Raw genomic sequence first — 19,330 nt, forward strand, 5'->3', positions numbered from 1 at the left:
TATCAACCGACTCTCAGACATTAAACAGAATTCTAACAATTTACTTAGCATGGGCTAGCTAGACAAAATAGTGAACACTCTATTCATTTTCCCTGCCTCAGTTTCTTTGCCACTCTGGAGAGTCCTCTAAGTAGTCCAACATCCTTCCTCTCCTTGCACATAACTTGGCATATGGTCCTGTCTTTTCTCATAGCTAAGAGACCCTTTTATAACCTCCATCCCCCTCAGATTACTTCCTGATAAGCCTCATCAGGTGATCAAATGCTTGCTACATGACAGGATACTTTATTACCTGCTTACCTGAGCAGACTAATCCTTCTGAGTAGGCAACAGCCTATTGTTTAAGGTGGTTCAATTTCAGTGGGAGACAACTTACATTATGGACCTTTTATTATCAGGCCTGTGCTACCGCTCTTTAGAATTCCACTCCAGCATAAAGGTAAATCATAACTGAAGACAAACAAATCCCACATTAAAAACAGTGTGTGCAGTCTGTTAGATACAGTTCATAATTTTTTTTTTTTTTTAAGTCATAAGCTGTACACAGGCAGATACCCAAAATCACTGCAGACTCCTTCCCCAGAAAACCTGCATCTGGGCACTGACACTGCTTCATCTTGAACCTCTCACTTTTCAGACAGCTAGAGACAGTCATTAGGGAGATATTAAAGAGTTCTTCTCCTAAAGGTCAAGGATGCTACTTTCCACAGGCCTCCTAGCCCCCTTGCTGGACAATCACACCAAATTAGAGTCCAGCTAAAAATGCACTATCACTAGATTAGTTTAACAGCTGTCCCTCATTTTCTCAATGCCTTTCCTCCCTCAGCCTCATCTTCTTCATTTACATGGCTATGTAATAAGTAGTTGGGCACACCCTTAATTCTGATTAATCAAAAAAGACAGTTACCTTTCCCATAACTGGTGTTCTTCGATATGTGTTGCTCATGTCTATTCCATAATAGGTGTGCATACTCGCCACATGCACCAGTGCCAGAAGTTTTTCCCCTAGCAGTACCCATAGGGGAGCACCCCAGCGAACCCTGGAGTGGTGCCTCCATAGCATGGTACAAGGGGCGCTGCGCGCTCCCCCCTCCCCCTTTCCTTCTTGCCAGTCAATTCCGAAAGAGAGGAAGGAGGGCAGGATGTGGAATAGACATGAAAATCACATCTCAAAGAACACTAGTTACGGAAAAGGTAACTGTCCTTTCTTCGAGTGATTGCTCATGTGTATTCCCCAATAGGTGATTCCAAGCCATATCTGTTGGACAGATTACAGCCCTGCCAAACCCAGCATCATCGCTGGTTTGGGAGACTATCGCATAGTGCGAGGTGAACATGTGAACTAAAGACAACATGGCAACCCAACAAGTGTCCAGAATGGGGACATGGGACAAAAAGGCAGGCGATGAGGTTCGTGACTGAGTCATGTGCACCTTCACAGTTGGTGGCGGAGGGATTTCTGCCAGGTCATAACAGGTGCACAAAGTGATCCAGTTGGGGAGCCGCTGAGTGGAGATCAGCCAACCTTTCATGCACTTGGCCGAGGCGATGAACAGTGGCAAGAACTTTCTGAATGGCTTAGCCCGCTACAGGTAGAAGCCAGAGCCCATCTCACATGGCGCTCCACACTCTATGCGTGGGGTTTGGGGCAGAGGACTGCAGAAAAATGTCCTGACCCATGTGACAGATGGAGACCACGTTCAGGAGGAATGAAGGGAAGTTTTATTGAGGGTAGATCCCTGACAAGAACTGGCAGGGCAACCCCTGGCATCCTGTCAAAACTGCCTTTTCCCCACCTGCTTGCCCTTGGAGGACCCAGGTTGGGGGACAGGCTGAGAGTGCTTCTGTGGGTGCCTCTTATAGTCCTGTGACTTATTATAAGCAGCCCGTATTTCTGGTGGGTGGCCTGAGCCAGCCTCTGTGAATCTTTATTTTTGGGGGTAGGGACTGGCTGGCCCAGCTGCTCCCTGTGGTTTACAGACTCAACCACCAGGGAGTTAGGAGCAGCGTGAGTGTATAAGTATTCGTGTCCCTCTGTGGGTACAAAATACTTGCATTCTGCTCTTTGAGAGATAGGGGCCAATGAAGCCAGTGTTTGCCACAGGGCATTTGAAATTTTTGTCACCTCTTCATGGGTGGCGGGGCGCAAGGCCACCCTGGCCAGTGCCGAGGAGGACAGCACGTTAAACAGGGCATCCAAGGGCTCCTCTTTCTCCTCTGCTTGGAAGTGGAGGCTTGATGCCACCCTTTTTAAGAGTTCTTGATGGGCACTACAGCCCTCCTGTGGGACGGAGGGAGGCAGGGCTGTAAATCACCTCATCCGGGGAGGGTGCCGCAGTAATTTGAGCGTCCACCAGCACCAAAAGGTCCACCACCTGGTCAGTCTCTGGGCACAGTGCCGAGGACGTACGTCCCATTGACTCCTTCCTCGGAGGTCTGGAGAGGGAGGACGATGGTCCTTCTGAAGTTCCGGCCACTGAGCGAGCCCTCACCAGTCCCAGTGCCACTGCACCTGCTGTGGTACTAGCAGAGCCAGTTGTTCACCCTGTCTGGCCTGACCCATCGATGGATGAATACAAAGGGAGGTCAGTCTGACATATAACCTGCCACTGTCCCTGGACCAGTAGGAATGGCGGTGCCAAGATCGATGTCGACCACAGGACAGTGATCCCGACGTGAGGAACAGGTAACGTCGGTAACAGCTGATCCACGATCGGCTCAGACAGGCAGACCCACAATGGCGATCAATGCCCGGGACTGCCGAGGCGGTGCCGTGGCCCTGGAGTGGGACGCCGAACTACATTGATGTCTGTGCTGTGACCAGCTACGATAACCCGAGACGAGGACCTTTGGCGACGTCTGCCTCAGTCCCGTTGGTGTTCACTCCTCGAGGCGGAGCGGTGCCAAGAGTCTCGGTTGGACAGAACCCAACCAGATAATCTTTTGGGCGCCGAGGGTGATCCACGTGGACTTTTCCCTGAACAGTTGCTCGGCAGCGAATGGCATTGGGAACATTCCCTCGACCGAGACTGAGCCGAGGGAGACTGTGGAGATCCCAGCGGCGGTTTGCCTCCGGAGTGCGGGGCTGACATCGGCGGTGCTCTTGGTACCAGCATTCACATAACATCCTGGGTCGCCTGTAGGGCCGCCAGTGTGAAGGGCTTCCAAAGAGGCCTGCTCCAAATGGGCTAGGCTACCCCGCTCGACTTGAGTTGGAGGCCTAGTGGGGATTGAGTTGGAGGCCGGTGGGGACTGAGGACTGCCCAGCATGGGTTTAGCCTCTGTCCCAGGTTTCTTCCGGTGCTGCAGTGAAGAAGGCCTCTTTCTAGCCTTCTTGGCATGCCTGTGGACCAGGAGTGGTGCAGATTGGTTGATGGTGCAGAAGGGTTGCCGCACACTGACACCACAGTGCCTGGGTCAGCACTGACTCCATCAGACTAGCCGGGAGCCTAATGGCCCTTTCTCTCTTGGTCTGAGGCTTAAATGACTTGCAAATCTTGCAGCGATCACTGAGATGGGTTTCTCCCAAACAGCGCAGACAATCCGTGTGCGGATCACTCAGTGGCACAGATTGCCTACAAGTGTTGCACAACTGAAAACCTGGGCGCGGGGCATGCCCCTGCCTAGGTACTCTAACTAAACAACTAACTACAGGTACCATACAATGAACGAACAAGCAGTTTTGGGGAAGAGCTACAGCAAAGCTGGAGCAGAGCAGTTCCAAAGCACCTTCACTGGCAGCAAGAAGGAACTGAGGGTGGAGGGAGTACACAGCACCCCTTATATCGCACCATGGAGGCACCACCCCAGGGGGTTGCTGGAGCGCTCCCCTACAGGTATAGTAAGGGAAAAACTTCCAGCACCAGTGCACGTAACGAGCACGCACACATATTGTGGAATATACATGAGCAATCACTCAAAGATGATGGCCATGTTTCACAACCAGGCATGAGAACAGAGACTGCAGGACTCAGTCCTACAAAAATACATAGTTTTGGTCAATCTTAAAAAAGTAACGAGTAATTTTGGGTTTGTGAAGCTGGACACTAAAAAGCTTGAGACATCTTAAAGGGTCTCGCTGTCAAAAGGTCAGTGCTCAGTACTTTCTGAAATCCAGTCCCTTCAAGACAGCTTGAGAATTGGCCACAAAAAAACAGACACCCCTAAAAATCAAGTCACTTTTATTTTCCCCCCATCTTCATCTTAATTTATTAGCTCTTAGAAACTATTCCAAGAATATAGCTATTGAATGGCGTTCTATATTTTATTCTGTAAATGGGATATTGATAAAGCAATTATGTTAGTTGGTGATTTAATGACATTTCGGTCAATTTTGACTTATGACAATAACACTTGCAATGGTGTATTTTAATAAATTTGCATTTAAGATACAAGAACAATTTAAACCATTACAAATGAAAATACTAAGTTAAAAAGATACAGGAATTAAAATATTTACTTAAGTGTGGAAACAGATTATAGGTGATATAGCAGCATGCAAAATGAAGAGGGAACATATGCAATCCACCCAACAAGGTACTTCTGTGTTTCAGGGACTCCAATCCCTATTACATCCTAGCTTATATGACTGGTCAGAAAGAGACCTATAAAGCCCTCAGATTACTGTTGAAAGTTCCAGCTGTTCTTTTTTGAAATCATGAAGCTGTCACAGCCTAAAGAGTTGCTGAATGATAACTGTCAAATTGGCTGACCAGCCTTTCTACCAGTCTTAAAAATTAAGTTGTCAATAAAAATGGCCTTTTTTTCTCCTTCTAGTACTACTATTAGCCACGAGAGTAAAACAAATGGAAGCTATTTACAGTTTTGTTAGCGGCTCAATTAGAATGTTGTCTCCCACCTTTAGTACCTCTGTTTGAATTCTGTCAATCCAGGAGCTTCCCCCAATTTGGGCTTTAGTAGCTGCTTTAATTTCATCAGGTGTTATTGGTCCCTCTTCTGTTTCTAAATTAGCACTGAATCTTGACTCCCAAATCTCTAACAAAGTAGTCATATGGAAAGTACATACTTTGTACAGTACAGGACAGATGGCACAGGTTATGAAAAAATACCATCTGGACATACTTGGCATCAATATGAGATGAGATAGGCAAGGAGTGGCAAATGGTATCTGATGGTGCTACATTTTGTACTCAGGAGGAGGAGGAAAGTATGAAAGGAGTGTTGGAATTAGGCTGGATACATCAGCATACTCTGCTGACTTGGGAATGAGCAAACAACAGAATCAACAGCACGAGGTTGCAAACAATAAGTCAAGTACATATACACCAATAAAAACGGCAAGCAACAGTGAAAAAGACACCTGCTGTACCTGGTCGTAGAATGTGTCGGATGACGTGGCTAACCATGACATCAAGTGGATGATAAGCAATTTCAAAGCACACATCAGCAACAACTCTACTGGATGGGAAGGAGCCATGGGCACAGTAGCAGAAGGCATCCAAACTGATAACGGTGAACAGCTCTTGAATCTCTGTGGCACAAACACCCTAAAGGTAGGAGGCAGTCTCTTCCAGCACAAGAGAATTCACAAGCTCACACGGAGCTCACCAAACAATCCAAATGTCAACCAGATAGACTGTAGGTGTATATAAGAGGTGGGCATCTTTTCCAAGTAACTGGTAGAGTCAGCAGGGGAACAGATGTTAGCTTAGATCATTACCTCTTAGTGGTCACATTCCAACTTAAACTCAGAAAGATCCTGAAGAAAAGTAGTATTATAGCAGTAGAAACTTTCCATGACAAAACACACAGATCAGATTGCACTTAGCAACGGTTCTGGAGTTTTACAGCACCGAGCTGATGAGAGTCTGAAAGACATATGGTCAAACAGGAAGACAACAGCAGTCAAAACAGCAGAAAATGTAATGAGTGGAAGGATATAGATTACATCTGGACCATGGGCAGAGACTGACTAGCAGAAAGCACTAAAGGCAAAAAAGGAACAGTGCAAGGCAAAAGCAGAACTTTTAGGAGGCGAATACAAGATACAGAGAAAATGATAAAGAGAAAATGATAAAGAAAAAAAGATCAAAATGCCTGGGTTCAGGTGAAGGCCACAGCAGCAAAAGCAGCAGCATAAAGGGACGTCTTCAAACAGCACTACAGAGAAGCGAAAGACCTCTCAGGAAGAACCAGACTATCGCAGGAGATGCCCACCGGTGACTTTCATGGACAGATGCTGAAAATGCATGAAGTGCAAGCCAGACAACAAAAAACATTTCCATTCTGTGTCCAGAGCCGACAATCATGCACAGGTTCAAAAGAAATGCCAGTGCTTTGGGGCCAAGAATGTCATTATATATTTGTATTAGCACAATGGGGCCAAACCTGATTGTGGCCTTTAAGCACTAATGTAAAGTAAGTGCCAAGTTACTCTTAAAAGACTTAAGGCTGGATGTTGCTCACCAAATAGGCGGCTACTCAGTGCTGTGTTTTACTCTTATTATTCAATGAGCAGCCCCACTACTCACTATTTATTTCCTCACAAGTGTTTCTATGGTACTTATCACTACAGTACTTGAGTACTTTACAAAGTGGTCTTTTCTTAATTAACAATAACTCTGTACGATCAGATGCTATTATGATCCCCATTTTACAGATCAAGAACTGAGGCACAAAGACGTGGAATCAGAAATTTCCACTATTTTAGGTGCTCAATTTGAGATGCCTAGAGCTTGATTTTTGCAGAGCACTTACCATTATATAGCACTTCATACATTCAAAGCACAGGTTAAACTGACTTCAGATGCATCTGAGTGCTCAACACTAATGCAAATAAGACCCCAACTCCTCAGTTACACAGTTAGTGACCACATGTGAAAATCATATTTTACCTGACTTGGTCAGCATCGCAGAGGATGCAGAGGCAGGGATAGAATGAAATCTTCCAGGGCACCTTTCAGATGCCTTAACCATGAAACCATCCCCTGCCTCACTCACCACATACTTTCCAACTTCTGCAACAAACGAGCCAACTATCACACAAACAACAATCTCCTTGACTCTCAGGACTCCACTCAGGGAGCTTCCTCCTCCATACTGCCTGGAAGCCAACAGCAAGAGTACTGAGTACACAGGAAAGCATGGTCAGTGTCACAGCAGCTGGGAGCAGCAACTGTAAGGAAAGTCTCACTCAGTCACTGCTTCCCTCAGCCAGACCATTCTCAGCCCAGGCAATCTCCAAAGAACTTCTAGAACAAATCATAAGTCTCTACTGAGTATTTGCAATCTGATTTTTCAAAGGCTTATCACTTGGCCAAATCTGAGTATTCTTCTCCCAGAAAACAGCCAAAGGCTCCAACAAAAGCAATTTCCCTGAAAATTTCAAGCCCTTGCTCCAAAGCATAAAAGGCACTAGAACTTCTCATCTAAGTTTTAGAAAAAAATATAACTTCCAGAAATATGAGTATATTTCCCCTAATCTCATGCTCAGAAATAGTGAACCATTTTTGCTAAAAATGTTCCCAAAAAATTAATCAGAACAGGTATCCTGAAAAATTTCAACTCAAATGATTAAAGTTCAGCAAAGTTACAAGCAACTGAAAACAGGGTCTTAAATAAGACATGTCAGGAGATCTTAACTTTAGGTGGCAGTATCAGCTCCATATAACAAACAATATGGGTATGTTTACACTACGAGATTATTCCGATTTTACATAAACCGGTTTTGCAAAAAACAGATTGTATGAAGTCGAGTGCACTCGGCCACACTAAGCACATTAATTTGGCGGTGTGCGTCCATGGTCCGAAGCTAGCGTCGATTTCCGGAAAGTTGCACTGTGGGTAACTATCCTGTAGCTATCCCATAGTTCCCGCAGTCTCCCCCGCCCATTGGAAATTCTGGGTTGAGATCCCAATGCAAAAACAGTGTCACGGTTGATTCTGGGTAAATGTCGTCACTCAATTCTTCCTCCGTGAAAGCAACGGCAGACAATCATTTCGCGCCCTTTTTCCCTGGATTGCCCTGGTAGACGCCATAGCATGGCAACCATGGAGCCCGTTTTGCCTTTTGTCACTGTCACCGTATGTGTACTGGATGCTGCTGACAGACGCAGTACTGCAGTGCTACACAGCAGCATTCATTTGCCTTTGCAAGGTAGCAGAGACTGCTACCATCCCTATTGCACCATCTGCCATGCCATTGTAAATTGGCGATGAGATGACGGTTATCAGTCCTTCTGTATCGTCTGCTGCTGTCATGGGTGCTCCTGACTGGCCTCGCTGAGGTTGGCCGGCGGCGCATGGACAAAAATGGGAATGACTCTCCAGGTCATTCCCTTCTTTATGTTTTGTCTAAAAATAGAGTCAGTCCTGCCTAGAATATGGGGAAAGTGTACTAGAGAACTAGAGAGCACAGCTGCTCCATGTCAGAGCCCCAGAGATCCCGCAGAAATGATGAGCTGCATGCCATTTTAGGGGGTGCCCCTGCAACAACCCCACCGGTTACTTCCCTCCTCCCCCAACCCTCCTGGACTATCGTGACAGTGTCCCCTCATTTGTGTGATGAAGTAATAAAGAATGCAGGAATAAGAGACACTGACTTTTTAGTGAGATAAAATGAGGGGGAGGAAACCTCCAGCTGCTATGATAGTCCAGGCAGTACAGAATCTTTTCTTTAGACATGAAGGGGGGAGGGGAGGTCTGATCGAGCTCAGCCTCCAGTTGCTATGATGAAGACTGTTACCAGCCGTTCTGTACCATCTGCTGGGAATGACCAGGAGTCACTCTCATTTTCACCCAGGCGCCCCCGGCTGACCTCACTGAGGCCAGACAGGAGCACTCACAGGCTGATGATGACGATGGATAGCAGTAATATTGTACCATCTGCCACCGGGAAGGGGATGCTGGTGTTCAACGCTGCAGCACCCCGTCTACCAGCAGCATGCAGTAAACATAGGGTGACATTGAAAAAAAGGCGAGAAACTTTTCCTTCCCTTTTCTTTCGGGTGGGGGGAAGGGTGTAAATGACGACATATACCCTGAAACACTCGGAAAAATGTTTTTAACCCTTCAGGCACTGGGAGCTCGGCCAAGAATGCAAATGCTTTTCGGAGACTGCGGGGACTGTGGGATAGCTGGAGTCCTCAGTCCCCCCTCCCTCCCTCCATGAGCATCCATTTGATTCTTTGGCTTTCCGTTACACTTGTCACGCAGCACTGTGTTGAGTCCCTGCTGTGGCCTCTATCATAGCCTGGAGATTTTTTCAAATGCTTTGTCATTTCATCTTCTGTAACAGAGCTCTGATAGAACAGATTTGTCTCCCCATACAGCGATCAGATCCAGTATCTCCTATACGGTCCATGCTGGAGCTCTTTTTGGATTTGGGACTGCATCGCCATCCGTGCTGATCAGAGCTCCACGCTGGGCAAACAGGAAGTGAAATTCAAAAGTTTGTGGGGCTTTTCCTGTCTACCTGGCCAGTGCATTCGAGTTCAGATTACTTTCCAAAGTGGTCACAATGGTGCACTGTGGATACCGCCAGGAGGCCAATACTGTCGATTTGCGGCCACCCTAACCTTAATTCGACATGGCAATACCGATTTCAGAGCTACTCCTCTCGTCGAGGAGTACAGAAACCGGTTTAAAGAGCCCTTTATATCGATAAATGCTAAATTCGGTTTAAAGGTGTAGTGTAGACCAGGCCTAAGTAGTGATAATAAACAAAATGATAATTTGGTACACATAAGGCTAGTCTCTTACGTATGACCACATTCTTGATACTTAAGACACCTTTTCCTAGAAACTAACTTTGTTAGGTAACAGCCTACCTTGAAGATGTAAATATTTTTAGGAACACTATCAACAAATATATTGCATAAGTTATCCATCACTAACACCTAAGATGCTTAAAATTGGAAGTTTAAAAAAAATTATTTCAACAGCACCCAACATCATACAAAGTATTTTCCCCCAATAGAGAAGACATGGTCCTCATCCAGAGGACCTGACAGACTAATTTCAAACACAATTCAATGAGATTGTGCACGCTAAATAAAGCGGTGCAGAGGACAAAGGTGGAAAAGCAATCAATAGGACTGCACAGAAACTCAGGGAGGACCAGAACTACAGTATGCTGAATAACTATTTTTTTTAATGAAAAGATGACAACCCAGCCAATAAGTTTCCTGGAGGCATCATAAAGTAGCATCTTCAGGAGGAATTTCAGAGGTGAGGTGGTGGTAGTTTGTAGCTTATCAGCAGAGCTGTTGTAATTTTCCCCAATAAAAAGGCAACTTTTCTTCATGTAAAACTCAGTTTTTATTCAATGAAACAAGTCTAAAATTCTGCAAGAATACAAAAATCCCAGCATACTATTCAAGCCTACCACTCCTTTGTGTCTGCCTCTTTCCAAATATATACCTTGAATTCCTTGCCATTACTTGAACTATCATATTCCAAACACTACAATCCTAGCTCTTCTCTTGTTTCATGCTTCTCCAAACTCCCCTTTATCACGTTATTTTCCCCCATAGAACAAACAACCGTGGATATATGATGTAGCTGCTGGTTTTTAGGAGAGGGTAGTTTGGTGAAGGGCTGTTTGCACAAGGACGAATACAAGGGTCTTAGAAAACTAGTATCCTCAGGGGCCAGAGTAAAGGTTGTGGAGCTGTTGTGATTGTGTTCCTTCACCCATGGGTATGCACTAAGTGCACACTATCCAGCAATTTAACTTTTTGTTTCCTTGCTTTTGTCGATTTATGTCACATGTGTTGTGTGCAGAGTAATACTGACTGCTTCCAAACCAAGTATATGCATCTCTTAAGGCTTTTTTTTATGCTATTTGTTTGGCAGCAAGTGTGTGCGTGAAGAGAGAAAAGGGTGGAATTGTCTGGGGTAGAAGAGCAGTTGCTGATGGAGAATATTTTATCTTCCAGCAGCTGTGCACAAATCCATCTGTTGTAGGATAAAATCCAAGAAGGACTAGCTCCTGGGAAGTTATTCAGTCCTAATCAATCAGGCTAGTACATCCAATGCATTTTTTTTTTTTTTTTTTTTTTTTTTTTAGTGAGTAGGGAAATAATGACTAAAAATGACATTAAATTCAACTATTAAAAATCTCTACTGCTAATTGCACAACAACTACTGGAGACACCTCTCTACCAATATTTGTCTAGAGACACAGTGGATGACATAATATCTTATTTGACCAACTTCCATTGGTGGGAGAAAAACTTTCGAGCTACACAGAGCTCTTATAGATCTGGCATCACAGCTAAATACTAGGTGGAACAGACTGTTTAGCCTATGTAGTTAGCACACACTCTAAGGCAGCGTTTCTGAAACTGAGGATCCCAACCCAAAAGGGGACTGCAAGTCTATTGTAAGAGGTTGCAAGATCAGAAAAAATATTGTTGGCAGAAGGGAAAGCTCCATAGGGAAGGGGGTACATCAGCCACTTCTCTCCGGCTGCCCAGCTCTGAAGGATGCGCCTCTGCAAGCAGCAGCATAGGAGTAAGGATGGCAATACCATACCATACCTCCCCTTACTTCAGCTCTGCAAGCAGCACTGCCGCTAGCAGCCACAGAGGATGGACGGCCAGCATCCACCACTCTCTGGTGCAGATGAGTGGCAATACCACACCATACATACCATAATGATTACATGCTTCATTTAATACGCCTATGAGCACGTACAGTAATTTGCTATAGTTTTTGGGTGGTGAGTTCATCAAAGCCCGAAATATTTTCAAACGCTTCTCAGTCTAAAAGACAACTGAGAAGCTTGGAGATCATAGTAGAAGCAGCAGACAAAAAGGGACAGCCCCCGAAGGTGGCATCTCCAGCCAAATGGACTGAAGGAGACCAACACAATAGGAGACTAGATTCAAAAATAGAGGACAGATTTATGTTGGGTCTTAGAGATTACAAGAAACTTGAACTTCATGCAATGGAGAAGGCGGTCAAGAAGGATGGTCTTGTTAACGGACTGACACTCAGTAACTGGGTTCAGTTCCAAGGCTCTACAACAGACTTTGTATTGAATCAGACAGGTTCCTCAAATTAGGTTTTTCCTTCTGTAAAGGGAGGATAACATAGCTGTATCTCACAGAGGTGTTGAATGTGAGGCATTCATATACTGCATGCTGAGGGCCAAATAATTTGATAGGAAAAAAAGGTCAGATTCAAGCACCTTTCTGCAGGAAGCACCTGCAAGACTTGAACTCTGTGATGTATGATTCAAGAGAAAAAGTCAAATGTGACCTCAGAAGTTACTGGCCTGAGTCACAGTTGTATCAAATTTCCACAATCTCAGTGGCTCTTGTTCCACACTATAGGTCAATGATGACAAACTGATTTGTCATATAACTCCACCAATCACAAGTCAGAATTTTCTCATACGAGAAGTTATGACCACAGGAATTAAGCAACAGTGACACGGATGTGATCCTAGTAAGTTTCACGCTGATACAAATAGCAAATCCCTATAAGCAGCAAGAACACTGGTTACTCAATTGGTCTACATTAGGAAATTTCACAAAAACATCTCAAGTGATTCTACCACCTGTGCAACTGAACTAGAGTTAGTACAGGTGGAAGCTCTTAAGACTACAACAGCTTCCTACATTTTTATTACTGTTAATTGAATCTGTTAAAATCTGAGGACAACCTAAAAAGCAAGTTAAATACTGTGATATAAACAAGGTCTGCTGCTGGATCCTCATCTACATTAGAGCTGCAAAAATAAAAAATATACTAACTCTTGTTCAGCTAAAATAATGGTAGGCACGGTCATTTTTCCTTGTTTTTCAATATTTCCTGAAGCAAACAAGGCTACAAAATGTTCTGTTCATACCAGTATGGCTTATTGATGGAAGAAAGAAAATGCTTCCTTTTCCTCACTTTACAAAAAGAGTGCCCCCAGCAGCTGCAATTGCTGCTGGTCCTGCATCCACTGCTTCTACGGAAGCTCAGCAAGAGCAGCAGTGTGAAAGACTATTCCTACTGGCACTCCTGGGTAAGAGCAGCAGCATAGCCAAAATCTTCACCCACAGCATCTACCCACTGGACATTTCAGAAGAGCAGAGCAAGGGTAAAGATTAAGGCATTTTAAAGCCTACTATCTTGTTAGATGATCAAACACTAACCATTCAAGCACTAGCTCGTTCAATATTTTAAAAAGATGTAATACGTCAGCCTGCCACAGCATATGTATTTGTTAGTATGCTGGTGTGATTTCTTCCGGTTAATGGTATCCTTAATTATGCCAATGTATTGTAACAAATGCCAAATCAACTCACCCACTCTTTGGAAGCCCTTGTGTTACATAAAATAGTGGGATAAATTAAAGATAGTACTTGATTCCCCTCCCTGCATAAGTATTTTAAGTTGCTGCCTGAGGACCCAATAATAGTATACCAGTTTACATAATCTTCCAGTTAGTTGCAAAAGATGTTTCTGGAGCTGAATAATACTCCTTTAAAGGGACATTGTCAACTTAGAGATCACACTTCTCCAAGATTCTTTTTACCCTACAAGTGTATACTGATCTATTTCAATTATTACTACCCTACAATGAAAAGCCTCTATCCAAGGCACTATTAAGAATCTTGCCAAAAAAAACCCCAAACACAATAAAACAGACCCATCAGTTATTCCAAGATCAAATACCTTATAAAACAAGTTTTATTTAACATCTCCCACTGCTACCCACCTAATTAAGGGCCAGGAAAAAGAGAGGAGCCTCCCACCACACCCCGAAAGTTAACACTGGCTAATACAGACTAAGCTGGGAAGTGAGTTCCAAAGACATGCATCTCAAGTTCCTCTGACTGCAACTTCACCTGAACATCACAGGGAGTGAATTGAACTCAGATCAGGAGATCCAGGCTACTTAAGGTTTTGTGTCAAGAATAAAAATCTTACAGTCAACCCAAAATCATTGTAACTGAAAAATAAAAGTTTGCTATTTCACAAATATTTTTGTACTATCTGCCTCACTATTTCTACTGTTTGTGTTCTCCCACAGTCACAGAAGGGAGGAAAAAAAGTTCAAAGAACTGGAAAATGTGATTGTACTGCCACAAAAACTGGGAGAGGAATCGATGTTCATATATGAACTGGAAATGTTTTAGTTTAGACTGATTTCACATTGTCAGCATCTTTTAAAAATCAACCCACAAGGAGCACTAAACCAGATACTCAGTTCCCAGGCCCTCCAATCAAAGGGACAAGAGTTCAGGAATTAAAACTTCCTTTATAGAAGTATAAATTGCTCTTGGTCACCTACATAGTCCAGGGTTTCAGAATATAAACATATAGCTGTTTTACAGTCAGACCTTCATTTGAATGTATAAAAACTCCTGAAGGAGTTCAGAGCTATTACAGGAATATATAAAAATAATTTATGCAATTTTGAAAGTCAGCGGTTTCTATTTTTGGTGAAAGTAGATGTCGTTTAAGAATCTTTGTACTCTATTGTGTAAATCCATATGTTTAAATAATCAAAAAAGTGAGTAATGGAAATGTTAACCAGCTCTTTAATATGCTAACAAACTATATCAATTTCTTTGACTTTATGATGGGCCTATCCCACATAATGGACTAAATTTGATCAAAGATTATAAAAGACAGACAACTTTAGGTGAACTGGAAGAAGAGCACATCACAATACCTTCATGATGTCACAAGTCACATGGTTTATGCATGTTTTATTTTGGAGAATTACATTTAGAAAGTTAACATCTAGTTAAGTAAAACTGTTTGTTTGATTATAATACTGGAGAAGCTGACTTCACACAAGAATTAGTTTTAATAGCTTGTTTTATTCCTAGATAAGAAATAGTAAGCTAAGACTAAGAATAATTGGACAAACTGAAACAGGGCAAAAGGTTAACAATGGGCAGATATACATTAGGAGCAGTGTTTAATATATTAACAATCCTGAAGTAGGGGTAAGGAGTGATATAGCAAAGCCTACAGATGATAAAATTATTTAGGTTAGTTAAAGTCAGAGAAGACTGAGGAAATTCAGAGAGATCTTAACCAAGTTAGGTGAACAGACATCACAATGACAGATTAAGTTAAATATCAATAAATGTAAAGTAATAAGAGAAAAAACTGAATTATTAATACAATCCACAGAGTTCTAATTTAATTATCAGCTCAGGAAAAGGACCTGAGCATCTCTGGACAGTTCAAAGAAAACCTCTGCACAAGGTGAAACTACTTTAAAAAAAAACGTTATTAAGACGCCCCATGAATGTGACAGAGAAAATAAATTGAAATAATGTCATTATATAAATTAATGGTTCAATAATCTGGAATACTGCATGCGTCAGCAAAAAGAATATTGCAGGATAACAAGAAGTTCAAAAAAGGCTGACAAAAATGAGTTGTGCACAAAAAAGCCTCCTAATGAAGAGATTAGAAAACATTGGAACGGTTTATCTTAAAAAAGAGACTAAAAATGGGACATGATATAAGTATGCACATTTATGAGCCGTTTACACAAGGCTAGGGGATGTTCAGTGAAAATGAAAGGCATAAAATTCAACTCTCATAAAAAGGACTACTATTCACACTATACAAAATTAAAGGTCAGAACTCAAAGCCATATGTCATTGAGGTCAAAATGTAGGAAGATCTAAAGAGGGACTAGACATTTTGTGCATATCCAGTCAATAGTTACTGCTAAAATTTTTGCAAGGGATATAAAACACTACATTCTTCAGGGTTTAAGCCAATCTATTACTACTACAGAAGAATGAGATGCTAACTGGCACACATTATCCAACATGTGCTTACAGCGAGATTTGTTACATTGCCTATAAGGAATCTTGTGCAGGTTACTGTCTGAGACAGCATACTGAACTAGATCAGCTATGGATATGCTCCAGTATCTCAATTTCCATGAGAAGTTTAAATCCAATGTGAATTGAAATAGAACTGTTAAAAAACTTTTAAAGAAAAAGTAAGGATCAACAGGCCCTGAATTCTAGCAGCACTACTGGACTAAAACATGTACTAAAAACTTAAAGGAAAAATTGATGTATCAAGATATGAGAATCTGGACTGCAAGCTATCAGCAAGAGTTTCACACACACACAGGAATCCTGTGAAGTTTTCCCAACCTTCACCTTCATTAATTGAAGTACCATTTTTTTAAAAGTATTATTTCCCTCCTGAAAATGTGTTTTTTGTATGTCTTAAGCTTTTTAAATTTTCAAGCATCAGTAAATACACTGAAATTGCTAGCTCCTCACACTTTTCTAAAATCCTGGAAGATATTCGGAGACCTTACTGAATTAATAGACTTCATTCCACAAATTAAGGATGAATGTGAAATAGTTAAGTAATTACTTTGAGGAAATAGACGTGAACATATTGGATATTTGCTAGTAATAGAGAGGATAAAAGACTTTAAGATGAGAATTCAGAAATTTAAAGAAGCAATAGTACTTTTATACTGTCAGTTAAAATAGTCACCTAACCCAACATTATGGTAATATAATATTAATGCCATTACAAACTTCTATGGTTCTAGAAAATAGAGATATTCAAACGAACATTTTCAAGAAGTAGAGAAAGCCAGATTCTAATTTTAATTTCTAGTCCAAATCCTATCCAGCGCACTCTCACAAAATTCCTACTGGATTCAAAAGGAGTTGTTTGCGCTTACAGCAGAGGCCTGCAGGACCATCCTGCCCAGCTCCTAAGCTCGCAGATGGGGATGCCAGCCCCTAGCACCGTCCCCACTGTCCCCCTCCCCCGCAGCCACACAGGGAGCACTCTGGCCCACAGCTCCTGCCAGGTTGCATAGCTTGCACCCCACCCACTTCCCAGGCTTTCCAATAAACCAGTCCTGCAGCTCTGAGCAGCATGGTAAGGGGGTGGGTCCCGGGGGCGGTTAGGGGCAGGGGGGTTGAGGCAGTCAGGGGACAGAGAACAGTTGGATGGGGCTGGGGTCCCAGGGAGCAGTTAGAGTCAGGGAATCCTGGGAGACGGTCAGGGGATGGGGACATTGGATAGACGTGGGAGTCCTGGGGGGGGAGGAGGCTGGCAGGGGTGTGGATAGGGGCAGTCAGAGGACAGGGAGTCGGGGGGGGTTGATAGGGGACAGGGTCCTGGAGAGGCAGTGGTCAGGAGACAAGGAGTGGGGGGAGGGGATTGGAGGCTCTGAGGGGGGCAGTTAGGGGATGGGAAGGGATGGGAAACAGTGGATAGGCTGTTTGGGGAAGAACAACCTTCCTTCCTACCATTTCGCAAGCCTGATGTGGCCCTCAGACCAAAAAGTTTGCTATAATCCATAGGTAGGCAATCAAAGCATGCGGAGATCAACCTTGTAGTTCAATGTAGAAGCGCACTGGCAAAGCAACTTGGAGAAGACTGCAGTGTTGATGTCTTTACTGTACTGGTGCTCTGAACTGATGCCTTAGTAATGGTGAAAGGTATTGGGTTAATAGCAGGCCGAATGGCACTAAAACAAATTTAATGAACAAAAAACATTCAATTTTTATATTTAACTGATACAAAACTTTAATTCATCAAGCATTTAATGTAATTAAAATAAGTGATCTAAGATTTATTAGACGTGCACCTATCAATACATACTTTTTATTCTTATTTTCCCAGGGAAATAAAAAGCAATTGAAGGTTCTTAAAAGGGAAATAATGTAACATGCAGATTTACATATACATATGCTCCTGAATATTGGCCTTGCCAAATGAAACGGTAACAAAGACAAATAGCCTTCACTGACAAGATAGCAGCATCCTGTTCTGCCAGCACAACAATTTGGCACACAAGATTCACCATCACCGTCTGGCTAACTACTTTCAAAAATGAGTTGCTCCCATGATACCTTTCAACAAATCTAATTTGAGATTACAGGGACATTTTAAAAAGTGTTTATGTAAAACAGCTGCACCACCTCAAAACTGAACCATTCAATGCCTGTCATACAGTACTTATGGAATTTTTTCACGACACATCTCTAAAGTGTAGTGCCCATCTAAAGCATCTTTATTTCTATAATCTACCAGTCTGAAAACAGTGCTCAATTATAAAATTCCAAGAACACTCTAGCTCCTGGATCCCAGAAGTCTCAGTTCAGAAGTGATGCATGTCCTTGCTGTGCTGAAAAAGCTTAAAGGATATCATTCACATCACCTCCTGTTAACTGTGCATCTACAATATTACTAACACCACTGGCTCTAAAAATGTTTGCCTGCTGACCTGCGTTTAGATTTTGTAGCCAGTGTCACAAAACTGATAAATATATATTTAAATCTTATACAGCCTTACCAAAACCATTTACTAAAATTCCAAACCCCAGAAAATGATGAAGCCGGCAGTGGGAAGTGAAAGGCTTCCCCCAGTATGAACAAGCTTTTGCAATAAAAATGGATTCTCTGGTGCCCTAAGTAGAAACGTAACATGTAGCACGGTTGCCACTCTTTTTGCAAAGGATCCCCAGTGAGAAGTAACAGAGTGCATAAAATACATAGCTAGTTACATAGTTTTGGTTTGCACAGCTGTTGGTTGCTGTAAATTTACAGTTCATATAGCACTAATACAATTTATACAGAAAACTCTGGTCCACTTTTTTCACTGCCACAAAAAATATTTTCCAAAGCAGTTGCTGCACAGAAAGACAGCCTTTATTTGGTGTCTCACCCCCAGAAGCATAGCAGTTACAGGTTCTGGATGCTGCTGAAAGCAACGAGCTACTGTGACCTAAAAAAATTGGCCATATTTAGTAACAAGTCTGGAGAAAGAAGAAGGGCTAGTATTTTTTAAGAAAGATGGACCTACTATTAAAATAATCAGTGGGGTCATATGCAAACTAACTTGTTTTAAAGCCTCTACCAAAAACAGAAAAGTGTTAGTTTCTTTTTTTATCCTCTTCAGCTTTATGAATTAAAAGGAAATAAAACAAACCTGCCTCAGAGTCCACTGGGGAAGAGTCTGAAATATTAGTCACACATTATGCAATAACACCATTAAGTGATCAAACTTCATGTGACAGTGGGACAAAGGGGAAGAGCTGGGGGGATGCCTGACCCCAGGCACAGAACAAGTTCTGTGCCCGTAGTACCAAGTCCCCCAATCCCTAACCGCCCGCGGTCCCCTGCTCACAGGCGCGCTCCTGCAAGCCCCCCTCAAGGGGCGAGAAGGGTTTTCACCGCAGCGGACCGGAGAGGCAGCGCGGAGCGGCTCGGCTGCCCCCGCTCCCCCGGCGGTTACGAGGGGAACCAACGAGAACCAGTTTCTGCTTTTCACTGACTCGCTTCCTCCAGGCGGGTGAGCGCCCGAGCCAGCGGCCCCCCCTCGGCCCCGGACCGGGCGGAGGGAGCAGCCCCCTCT

At 43.2% G+C, this 19,330-nt stretch overlaps 1 protein-coding gene and 1 long non-coding RNA gene across 4 annotated transcripts in view; both read right to left on the bottom strand.

The window, feature by feature from the left end:
* The window catches only part of LOC127043770 (uncharacterized), a 421,859-nt gene that overhangs the window by 391,126 nt on the left and 11,403 nt on the right, over nt 1–19,330 (bottom strand). The window lies entirely within an intron of this gene.
* GALNT1 (polypeptide N-acetylgalactosaminyltransferase 1) overlaps nt 1–19,330 on the bottom strand; it is a 206,742-nt gene that overhangs the window by 187,041 nt on the left and 371 nt on the right. The window lies entirely within an intron of this gene.

Source organism: Gopherus flavomarginatus, chromosome 2, assembly GCF_025201925.1.
Source record: "Gopherus flavomarginatus isolate rGopFla2 chromosome 2, rGopFla2.mat.asm, whole genome shotgun sequence".
NCBI classification, from domain to species: Eukaryota; Metazoa; Chordata; order Testudines; family Testudinidae; genus Gopherus; species Gopherus flavomarginatus.